Consider the following 12,146-nt stretch of genomic DNA (forward strand, 5'->3'; position numbering starts at 1 on the left):
TAGAAATGTGATAAATAAATACAATTAATAACCAGTAGCTGGAATTTTAAATTGTATGTCCCCTTAGTTTGTAACCTGTGTTGCTATTATTTTGTTGAGTTTGTTTGGTAGGTTGCTGGCATTTCCTTATAGTACATATTCACAAATCAACTGGAATTATTATCCATAAAAACCTCTTGTGTGGTATTATGTTTCCTTCTTATTTATTGTGCAATATGAAAAAACCTGCCAAAGCAGAGGGGTGTGTATATATGTATGCTCTGGAGGGTAGAAAATTGTCAGATGAATTTTTTATTTTAACCAAAATATTGGGATAAACTTCACCAATGCAGTTCACCAATGTTTTACTGCTTCATATATTGTTTAGCTAACCCAGTGTGATACCTTTTGTTTTCCCCCACAACAAAAAAGGAAATGCATATCATTCTAGAACTAATAAAAGATAGATAGATATATTTAGGAGTAGCATATGATAAACTATGAAAATTGTATTTTATGTGTGTATAATTACCTTAATTAAGCAATTGCATACAAAACTTAATAACAAATAGTCATAGGAAATCTGTAGGATTCTCTGGGTAATACTAGAAGAAGCCTTTATCCTGTTTATAGGCAAAAGAAAAGATAATCTGCATTCACAATAAAATCGATATCTATCTTGGGCATGGTTAACCCACAAGAATAAAGATTATATTTTTTCCAAAGCTGAGAATCAGGCATATTTTACTGCATCTCAGGAACCATTTTTAAAGAAATGTTTCCTGTGTACTCTAGGTTCCCGTTGATGCAAAGGCCATGAGAGACAACAACAGAGATATGGGGCAAATACTTCTAAGCTCAATTCTCCATGTGGTATTTGAGCACATGGAGAATAATTTCTGAAGGTCTGTTGCGTGTATAATGAGTCGTGGCATTAGGAGAAAAATCATGGTTCAATCATTTTTTTATACAGAGACATTTCTTAACTAAATAAAGGAGGTTTGAGGAATCGCTGGTTTCCGTTGTGGCCCACCGGCAGCCAGTGGAACTGGGAGCAGAGTCAGACAGTGAGGAGGTTGGGGAGGAACATGGGCCAGTCCTGGGGACTGGGGAAAGCTCGGACGAGGGCTCTGAGTCGGAGGCAGAGAGGGACATAGACAGCCGTGAGGCAGAGGAACAGCTGGAGCCCGTTCCCAGTGTGTGCATGTGCAGAGCTGCCAGAAGACAAGAACAACTCAGAAAGCAGGGTCGACTTGTGAGTAAAGCCACACCTTGGAGATGATTGGCCCCTCCCATAGGAAACAAAAGAGGAGCGAATGGGGAGGGGGCTTTTGCAGGAAACAATTCATTTGTTCATTTGGTAGTTTCAAGAGTAGAAAGTTCTGTTCGTGATTCTAAGAGACTCTGTGCCAAGTTTTGCCTTACTCTGCATTTGGAAACAAGTAACGTGGCAGCTTGCCAAGCGAGATAAAGTGTGTTGATAAATATTCCTTTGAAAAACTGTTTGGACAAACCTTGCTGACTGTGAATGAAAGGAATTCACAGTTGTGTAAATAAAAGAGGTTTTGCCAGGACCAATTCCTGTTTCCTGCTTTTTAAGGGAGCCTAGGTCAGAACAGTTTCTTTTTTTCTCTCTCTCTTGTAAATCAAAGTCCATTTATTTATGTTACAAAGGTTACAGCCTTGGGAATATACACTTAATGATTCATCATGGCATTACAAGGAGATGATAGTGAAGCAATTAAAGTTAATAAGGCTGGATACATTGATTTTTACATTAAATAGGCAAACAAAAACAGAGCACAGTATGCATTACTGTAATTATCCTTTTGTTGTTCATTTAAAAAAGTAAATTAAAGAAGATTTTTTTGAAATTTAAAATTTATTTTGTTAAGAATTGAAAGGAACTCACTTGATATTATAAAACTTGTCAATCCAAAGGTTCTTAATAGTTGAAAAGAGGCTAAGAAGCAATTTCTGAAAATGATTAAGAAATAAGGTGCAGTGAATTTTATGTCCATGTAGGCTGGATTATGGTTGTGAATGTCAACCCTGAAACTGACCTGACCGAAGCCATCTTGAGGCTTCAGTGCTGCCATACTGGAGTGAGGGATAGGGAGGGGGGATTAGAGATAGCTAGGGTTGTGTAGTCAAAATAAAATACTTTCTCCTGATTTTGCTTTCAATGGATCTATTACTTGGAACCCTGACAGTTGAGCTATATTAAAATCCCACATCTCCCAGCCACTCAAGTCATTAGTTAACTGCAAAATTTAGATCCTGTAGTCTACTCATGAAAAGCAGCTGTCCAGAGTGCAACTGGATGATCTCACAATTTCTCCTTTTTCTGGAGAGATTTTCCTAGCAAGAATTCCCTGTCTGACCACTGATTTCCACTGCAATATCCATTCCCCTTCTTCTGGGACATCCAGTTTACCATGGATCATCACTGGAAGTCCAGCAATTACTGGTTTCCCAATGCAATGAATGTGTAATTTTTATTCACATACATCACAGGATTGAAAACTTCACTACAGTTAAAATTTCCCCCCACATAACATGGAGCATTCATTTTTGTTTTGAAGCCTCACTGAGCTTTTGACGTAAACAATAACTACAATCTTCTCTCTTCTCCTCCTTTCTCCTGATGAATTAGGGAATTAACTTCTAGCACTGCTTTCAAGGAACCTCATGTCATTACTCTTGCATACACCTTAATATATTTATCTGATTTATATGGATGTAGTGTCGCTGATTGTTCCTGAAATAAGACTTAATATGTGTAGGTTCCTAGTTCAGAGTCACTGACCATCCAATTGGGGATCAGTTTAATTATACATACATCCGATACAGGAAATACTTTATGTTAGTTCAGTAAAGGGATTTTTGGAGTTTCCATCAAGTCTTTCAAAAGTCACATCTGATTATTTTCAAGACCATGTCTACTTTGCAGGGTGCATTCATTCTCCAGTCAATATTGCTTTTACAAAATGTAGGACAAACATGATTGTTTATTTGTTTAAAGAATTTATATGCTCTCCACCTTGATCCAATGACTTTCAGTGGCTAATAATGAATACAATCTAAAGCAATATAAATAAACAATAATACATTTTAACTGAGGCTCCTAATAAGTCATCTCACATCATATCAACACAAGATATACTGGGCTCTTCTGACATCCAACCTCAGCATCTGATACAAAGAACAAAACATGGCCTTCTAGAAGGCTAACAGAGTTGAAGCATCTGAATCTCATGGCAGAGAAAATAGATCAACTTACTTGTCAGAAAATTAATCTTTGTATAGAAAAATATATGTGAATACTTATTTTAGGTGTAGTTGAAATGTGGCTTAAAAGCAAAATAAAATAATTGCTGTTAATAATGAACCTATTCAGGTTATGTAGGAGGGTGAATATCTCTAGTAATGATATGTCCTCAATGATGTTTATTTTCCAGAAGCATCTCATGAAGCATAAATATGCATAAAGCTAATATAGAGAGAGACATATATAATCATGTTTATGAAGCAGTCTGAGTTATGGCTGGCAATATACCTGAAACTAAGAGAAAAACCAGCTTGATAGATTTATATATATGTTTTCTGAGGTTTTCGCGGGTGTTTGTATGTAGGTCTTTGGTTATTTGGGTTTTCTCCCGCGTAAAATTGGAGGTTTCTTGGCAACGTTTCAACGAAGTCTCATTCGTCATCTTCAGGCTGGTGTTCTCGGCTTCGTGCTTCTAGGAGCAATGTGTGTGATCGCAGCTGTTTCTTCTTTTTAACTGCCAGTGGGGGTGTGAACTGATTGGGTGGGAGCTTGGCTGTGTTCTGATTGGGCAGAGGTGTGTTCTGATTGGTTGGGGGTTTTTCATTTCATTTCATTTTATTAAATTTGTGTACCGCCCTACTCCCGAAGGACTCAGGGCATAAAACAGCCATGTTTTATGAACAGCCATAAAATAAAACATATAGATACAAAATTTAAAATAGAGATAAAACTAATTAAATAAATTTGGCTGAACCATTTTAAAACCCCAATAAATTAAAACCAAATTTAAAATTTCCATTTAAAAAGAGGAAAAATTTAGGTCAGGCCAGCTTGATGAAATAGAAACATCTTAAGCGCGCGACGGAAGGTACGCAGATCCGGAATCCTCCGTATCTCCGGGGGGAGCTCGTTCCAGATCGTAGGTGCCCCCACAGAGAAGGCTCTCCCCCTGGGGGCTGCCAGTTGACATTGTTTGGCCGACGGCACCCGGAGGAGCCCCTCTCTATGGGAGTGTACTGGTCGGTGGGAGGCTATGGTGACAGCAGGCGGTCCCGTAAATAGCCAGGTCCTAAGCCATGGAGCGCTCTGAAGGTGATAACCAAAACCTTGAAGCGCACTCAGAAGACCATCGGGAGCCAGTGCAGCTCGCGCAGGAGAGGCGGGTTTGGCTGTGCTCTGATTGGATGGGGGGCTGGCTGTGCTTTAATTGGCTGGGTGTGTGTTCTGTTTATGTGGGGGCTTGGTTGTGCTCGGGTCAGTCTGAATAGCAGGGGGATTTGAGCTGGTGAGCTGTGTTCCTGTTGTTTGGCTTCGCGTTCATGGCCATGCTATCTCTTCATGGTGGATGTCAGTCTGCTTCATGTATGGATTGGAGGGGTTTAAGGTGGCTAATGATGCAGCTGTGGTCTGGCTTCTGGTCCGGGGTCGTGCCTCATTATCAGTGTGGGTTCGAGTCTGCTTTCTGCGTGGATGTGTGGTGGCTACATCCTATGTGGCTCTCGTGAGTGTGGGTCTGGTGTCATTCTTTGTGTTAGGGACTCATTTGTCAATAAGGGCGGGTTTCCCTGCCTTTCCATTTTATGAGTATTCTTCCTTTCTTTTTTTCTCTCTCTCTCCCTCTTGAGTGCCACATCCTGACTTGAGGTCTTTCATATGTCTCTGATTTAACTCTTTGTTTAGCCCCAAAGCTAATCTTTCTCTCTTTCTAACATGCCCACTGTTTTATTTTAATTTAACAGCTTTTTCATTCTTCTTTGACTTCTTCAACTCTCTTTCAACTTACTGGGTTGCATTTAAAAATACATGGAAGAGACCAGTTTATCTCTACGTTCCAATCAAATTTAAGATAAACACGATATACGGTACATTAATGAAACTTTGCACATAATCATTTTTCTTTTAAATTTTTTACCAGTACCTTGAATTCTGTTTAGAATTCAAAAGCTTTCTTCCATCTAGGTCACTAGTAGACACTGCTGTCTTATCTTTTACCTGCACTAGTTTGTGTATTCTGAATTTCTTTTTGTTTAAGACACCAAATATTAAGCTATTCAAAATACAGGTTTTCATGGTAATTTTCAAAGATGTTGCTCAGGTTTTGTCAGGAAAGCTCATTGCATACTGTATATCTAACAGATCAAACCACTAACATTAATCTACTACTTTGTCCACAGTCATATTTGTGTGAAGAAGATAGCTTTTCCAGAAATACTAAAGGTGTACTAATTTTTAAATGTGATTATGTTTTTATCTAGAGCAAAACTAAATTTTGCCTTAACTAATTAGATATTCTTTCCTCAGAGGGTCAAAATTGGAAGATAACTGCATCTGTTTTGCAAGATGGTAGTAAACAATTCTTAGGCTAAACTGAATCAATGGACTTTCCTTAACAAAAATAAATAGCTTCTTCAGATCCAATTGGATGATGCCAGATGGAATATCTTAGTAAAATTTCATCAGAGTCACAATTCTTGATTTTCATGGATATATCCAGCCTTTTTTTCCCATGATGGAGCTCTTCTGTTTTTTTTCTTCAAAGAAGATGGAAATAATGTGTCCTTAACTGATACACTGGATGTTAAGATAGAAAAAAATATTGCTGGTCTATGATTATTTTTCATTCTTTTGCAAAAAAATAAAACTCTTTGGAGCAGGTTAAACATCAATAAGGTTAGGCAACAGCCATCTAGAAAAGACAGCCTCTTTCTTTTATGTACTCATTTCTCAATCACCTAAAGACAAATTAAGAATAACCATTAGAAATTAATGAAAAGGAGAGAAAATTCCTTTGGTGATGTCACCTGCATGATTTTGGAAAGACAGCTTTCTTATCCAGATATATTCCACCAGCATATAGAATAGGAGGAGTAAATTAGTTAAAAAGAGGTCCGGTGAAATTATATAACATAATCCCTGAAGTATCATTTTATGAAAAAAGCAATCATAACATCAAAATTACATTGACCCAATATCTAGCCCAGATACCTTATTCATCAGTAATAACAGTCAGCAATATCAAAATCAGCTGACATTATTTTTCTCTTGTTAAGGTAAAATAAATTATACTAAAAAAGTGGGAGAAAAGTGGGAAGTTTAAATAGTCAATTAAGTATCAACAACTGAAGGTAATAACATCATGGTGAGATAGATGGCAAACAAATTTAATCATCATCATCATCATCATCATCATCAAGCATCTACCACATAACACCCCAGACTTAACAATTGCCAATAAGAAAGACAAAAAAAGTCTTGATAGTGGATGTGAGACAGGAAAATAGAAAAAGAACTGGAGAGGATAACAAAATACAAAGACTTACAAGTAGAAACAGAAGGACTGTGGCAAAAGCAACCAAAGGTAGTATCAATAGGCACCTTGAGTGCAATCCCAAAGCATTAAACATTGGGCCAGATTGTGCTTTGGTCACCATTTATATTAACTTTGACGTCTATGTTCGATGCAAGAAAGCAGGCTTTATGTTTCAATGTTTCAGGGTTTTTTTCAGAAAACAAAATTTAAAAATCCAATCTGGTATTTTTGTTTAAATTCTTCAGCACTAATAAAAATAGTTTGTTTTTCTTGATTAGAAAGGTATAAAAGGCTGTTTTAGAATAAAGAATGTATACATATTGTTAATATTTGGTTATATTAATAATCAAATATCTTGTATAATTAATTTTCTTTTTCTAATTGAATTAACATAATACAAGCAAACCTCACTATTAATGATATTATATGTCTAATAGCTGTGATAATAAAAGAGACAAAATGAAAAAGGAGTCAAAAACTGTCATAAATGTAACAATTTGAAAAAAAAAGAATATTGCATTGCTTGAAACCAATACTACAGATAGCTGCAGATTTCTCCTTCCAGTGTTGTATAAACATTTTTTCAGCCAGCACCACCCAAAAAACAAATCCAGTCCTTGATGTCTTCATAGGTTTCAAATACAGTATTGGGAATGCAGCCAATACTTTTATAAACATCAATCAATCATAATAATGTGCTGATAATGTTCTAACTCCAACTTGCAGCTCCCATAGCAAGATAATTGTTCTCTGACATTTCCAATACACCCAAAGCATTTTTTGTTTTTGCATTAACTTAATCTTGAGATCATACAAAACAAATTTCACACTGTTTAAAGAGAGACTAAATTGATTTACCAAGGAGACATTTGATTTCTTTTCCAAAGGTTGCATAAATAACAAATATTCATTTTATCAGCTTTAAGATATGGATTGAGAAGCCACAGTTAATTCTTCGGAAAATTCAACAGCTGTGGAACTTCAGAAACAGCACCATCAAACAGACTAAATAAGAAGTGTTTAAACTGAATAAACTGCCAAGAAGGATAAGGTATATTGAACTCATTGTTTAATTCTGTAAAAGTTTTTGAAGTGATTTTGTTAGAACTGAGTTGATCTCAAAGGCCAAGTTTTATCTCCAAGATATATTTAGATCTGTTTCTAAACTAAAAAGGTAAATTCTGAATTTCCTTATTCTAGCCAGTTAACTAAAGGTAGAATAACTGCCCAGTAATAAACCTGAAACTACATAAAGTTAAGTCATTCCTTTTTTCCTAGTCTTACTTCTTAACCACTACATTGCACTAGAATCTGAATGTTTATGTCTTAGATGGTGTGCTTTTACTCTTTGAGTGTTTTACCATATTTGTACTGTCACATTTCTTGGAAGTGAGTAAGCTTTTATCTTTATAGTTTTAGTTTATTTAGTTTTAGTATAGTTTATTTTGTCAAGCATATATAAGATAACAGGTAAAAGTTTAACATAATTTGAATACATGAAAAGAGTAAGTAAAAAGGAATATTAGGATAGGGACGGTAGGCACGCTGGTACACTTATGCACGCCCCTTACAGACCTCTTAGGCATGGGGTGAGGTCAACAGTAGACAGTTTAAGGTTAAAGTTTTGGGGGTTTGGGGAAGAAACTACAGAGTCAGGTAGTGCATTCCAGGCATTGACCACTATTACTGAAGTCATATTTTCTGCAATCGAGTTTGGAAAGGTTTACCTTGAGTTTGTATCTATTATTTGCTCATGTATTGTTGTGGTTGAAGCTGAAGTAGTCATTGACAGGAAGTACATCAAAAGTCGGTCAGAACTGCCCAGGGTTTTCAGAAACAAACAATGAAGCAAACAAACAAAAAATCAGTTAAATATTCCCCTGTGCATTTCTATGGAGTTGACAGCAGCTCAGACTACATCTGATAGTTTCACTGCTAAACTTTCTCTACTCTGGCGGCATAATCCAGATTGGAGATATTGTTAAAAGATTGGAAAGACATGCTCTGTACTTTTCCTACCTTATTTATACAGCCCATGTATAAATTATCTTAAACTCAAGTTTGACTTTTGCCAACTTTATAGGACATCGATGTTTTTTTTTTTTCCTAGACAGCTGTATGGAAATGATTTGCCATTATCTTCTCCTGGAATGTTTTTCTGTATCTCCCAATCTAATCTATATACTGTATCTCCTGGTTCCTGAGGGTTTTCAACAAAGTATTAATCTGGCCCAAACCTGCTTAACTTCTGAGCCCAGAGATGTTTGGGTAGGTGCTGGCATCTGTTTATGTTACTGAATATATTACTGAAATTTGTAAATTATTTTTACACAGCAGATTAGAACAGTTGAAAGTGCAGTGCACTGATTTATTGATTCTACCTTTATATATATTACATTTCACTGGAACAAAGGAAAGTGATTATTTTAAAAATAAAAACCAAAGGTCTTCTACAAGCTTGATTAGTTACATAGTGTGTTGGAGAATACCCCAATTGACTCTATTAATTAGGAGCGAGGCTACTGTTTCAGAAAGTAAAAGAAAGTCCATTTTACAGACACCATGCTAAACTGTGTAGCCACTGTGTAGAAATAAATTCTACTAACTCATGGGGTAGCAGCAAGCTATACACCACCTTAAGGTTTTCTCTCATTATTAAATTCAAATTGATTCTGATCAAGAGAAGTTGTGGTTTACAGAAGCTTGTATACAAAATTTTCCTTTCTAACTCCTTATTGTAGTCTATGCATCATTTAAAATGTTCCTTCTGAGAGTCTGTCCTTTCTGTACTTTGATATGCAGAGGAAAGTCAAAGAGGGGGATTTTGGTCAAAATTATGATAGCTAGTTTGTTGCAAAGGTTTGTTTGAAACATTTTCCAGATTCAATCCATATCATCTCCTGTTAGTCATATCTGAAATCCCAGAGAGCTATCACCAATCAATATTAACTGCTTTTGGTTTAATGGATCAAAGGCTTCAGTTGGATACAACTTCATATCTTCTTTTGTTCTGGCTATGAACATCATATTCAACAAACCATTATACATTTTTAATTTATTAACAAATATGCAATCAATTAATTATTCTTAAGTACCATGCATTCAACAAGATAAAACTTTACACTAGCCAAAATCTTCAGAATTTAATACAGATTACTATGTATTATTTTCATCCAATTAAGTCCTTCTGTTCCATAAAGTAAATAGCATTAATTTATTCAAGTTTAATAAAAAAAAAATATCCATTAAGGCTTAAGGAGATTTTACATAAATGTAAAATGTAGACACCAGATAAATATTTAGTGTCAAGCTGAATTTTGACAAGGAAGTACTGCGATTTAAATTTGGCCATCTGCTCCTGTGGGATGTGTTAAAAGACAGATGAAACAAAAATCTGAATTAATTAACTTTTTTCTTTTTTCAAAACATGTGTCTCAATTAATCATCTCAGAAAAGAATAGTTATTTTTTTTTCTCATACGATACTTTCTTCATCTTATTCTACTTTTTGTAAAATGTTGATTTACCTGTGACATCAAGCATTGATCTTAACTTGTATTGGGATTCTTCAGGCAAACCTGAAATAAATACTATTTCACTATAATATTTTCTCAAAGTGACCTTAGGTCTAAATTTACAAAAATCTAGAAAGAAAATTAAGGGATGTAATTATTCAAGAAGTGGTAAGTATTCTTAGATCTTTTTAATAGATTTGGGATTGTTTTAACTGTGAAAATGTGGAACTAAAATCTATAAGTACAGGAAAATAAATGAATCATAAAGATATAGCTTTTGCCAAATTCTCTCTCTCTCATAACAACTAGAACCTGATTAGGACATGGCATTACCCTGCTTTGAATTCTTCAAATGTAAATGTAAAACATATAATATTACATTAAGTAAAAATAAACGAACAGGTACATTGTAGTTTGGAAATGTAGATAAAATGTGAACCTGAATGTGGTACACATTACAAGAAATACATACTAAATAAGAACACCTTTCCACAGAAACTTTCATTTTAAAAAAATTAAAAAATCAAATTGATATCAAAATTGAAACGAGAAATAAATGAGAAACTGGGGCAATTTAAAAGATATGGATACATCAATCCCACAGTGTTTTTTTCTGCTGTATAATCCTAATTTTATGAAAACTGTGATAGCCATGAGGGGAAAAAAATCCTGCTTTTGCTTTCTCTGCTTCCATTTTTATAAGGCACTTGAGATCAAAGATTTCCAACTTAAAAGGCTAACCGTCCCTGAAATTTGTGAAGTCAAAATGCTATGTTAAAGCATAAATGGATACAGAAATCATATGGTATATCTTCTGCTCTCTCACCTAGGTAATGCAATACATAAACAGTCCATTAGGACAGTTTTAAAAAGAAGATATAGTATCTTCAGTCATAATTGACATAATTGACACTTCTAGAGTGAGCTGGGTTCCTGTGAGAAAAGATGGCATTACATTTCCTTTCTAACAGTAATTGTTATCTACTTGCAAATACAGGGCAGTGTATGATAATTACATTGTGATAATGTGTCATACAATGTATGATAATTATATTGTGATAATTTGCTTTTCTGTATAAACCATGTAGAGAAAGATAGGGGGGAGGGGTGGAGGGGGGAGAGGAGAGGAGAGGAGAGGAGAGGAGACGAGAGGAAAGGAAAGGAAAGGAAAGGAAAGGAAAGGAAAGGAAAGGAAAGGAAAGGAAAGGAAAGGAAAGGAAAGGAAAGGAAAGGAAAGGAAAGGAAAAGAAAATTTTCAAGAACTATTGCAATCCTTACATGCATTTAAACAGGATTGAAAATCCATTTTTGCCATAATAACAAAAACAGCATAAATCAGAGATTTTGGATTAAGCAATGAGATAATCATATTACTTCTGAGTTCTAACATGAACCATCTGTCCCCCCCCCCCCATCCTGAATAGAATATGAAGTTAATGATTACTGCATAGGAAATTGTTTTTTCTGGGTTCTGCAGAACAAATTGATTTTTATACAAGGAACCCATGTCGTGATAGCAGAGATGACACTATATATGTGCATCATGAGAAGGTTGGCTTTCAAGGGATATCAGTTCTGGCATCATTTGCAATGGAAATGTGCATTTGAGGAAACCATGTAATGAATCCCTTATAGGTGATATGTCTTTTATCTTGAAAATCAATTTAGATTTCTATATTTATACATTGAAATGCATCAATAGTATTCATATCAATATATATTTAAATATCAGTAATGTTTCTGGAGCACTGGCAATGCCATATTCCCATTTTCATAGCTCAGCCAGTGGTGAAATTCAGCCAGTTCTATCTGGCTCAGGCGAACCAGTAGTGCCAGCAGCAGGAGGCTCTGCCCATCTGCCCGGATATCATCACGTCCCGTTTTATACCCTCTGCGCATGCGCAGAAGGCTCTGTGCATGCATGGAGGAGGTGCGTGCAAGCTCACATTTGCGAACCGGTAGCAAAGGTAAGTAAATTTCACCCCTGAGCTCAACCCATACCACCCAAATGCAAAAGAATAAATGGATAAAATATCTCAGTTCTCTGCTGAGCTCCACATTCAGTAAAAAGG

At 35.6% G+C, this 12,146-nt stretch overlaps 1 long non-coding RNA gene across 1 annotated transcript in view; it reads left to right on the forward strand.

The window, feature by feature from the left end:
- The first annotated feature begins 7,302 nt into the window (after positions 1 to 7,302).
- Positions 7,303 to 12,146, forward strand: part of LOC117655429 (uncharacterized) — a 107,554-nt gene continuing 102,710 nt past the window's right edge. Inside the window, exons 1-2 of the long non-coding RNA XR_004588657.3 lie at positions 7,303 to 7,611; positions 8,671 to 8,828. This is a non-coding gene — a long non-coding RNA (uncharacterized LOC117655429). The remainder of the gene's footprint in view (positions 7,612 to 8,670; positions 8,829 to 12,146) is intronic.

This window comes from Pantherophis guttatus, chromosome 7, assembly GCF_059756535.1.
Source record: "Pantherophis guttatus breed Tessera chromosome 7, ASM5975653v1, whole genome shotgun sequence".
NCBI lineage: Eukaryota > Metazoa > Chordata > Lepidosauria > Squamata > Colubridae > Pantherophis > Pantherophis guttatus.